Here is a 368-nt window from a genome sequence, read left to right as displayed (position 1 = left end):
CTCCCAGTCCCAGAGGCCAGTGTCTTAAGAAAACTGCACCCAACTGCTTGCACCCAGAACCCGCCGTTGCCCTCCTGTAGGATCGGGGGAATCCGCGACGCCAAGACCAGGAATCAAAGCCTCTGGATGGGGGGTGCTGCGAATAGGGCTGGCGGACGTGGGGCGCTCGGAACTACCCGTGAAGACGACCATCGGGGCTGCGGGGTTGAGGGGAACCCGAGGCAGCAACCGGGAGGGGGCTGCCCGCTGGCTCGAGGGGTGACATGGGCGGGCGAGGGGCGGCAGGACTTGCAGGAGGGGTTCCAAGTGGTGCCCTCTTCCGCCCTCGCTGGCCAGAGAGCAGCCAGAAGACCTCTCCCTCTCGCCAT

This window comes from Myotis davidii, unplaced genomic scaffold (assembly GCF_000327345.1).
Source record: "Myotis davidii unplaced genomic scaffold, ASM32734v1 scaffold88, whole genome shotgun sequence".
In the NCBI taxonomy this organism is placed as follows: domain Eukaryota; kingdom Metazoa; phylum Chordata; class Mammalia; order Chiroptera; family Vespertilionidae; genus Myotis; species Myotis davidii.
The sequence above is the reverse complement of the archived record's forward strand: the minus strand, read 5'-3'. Positions refer to the sequence as shown.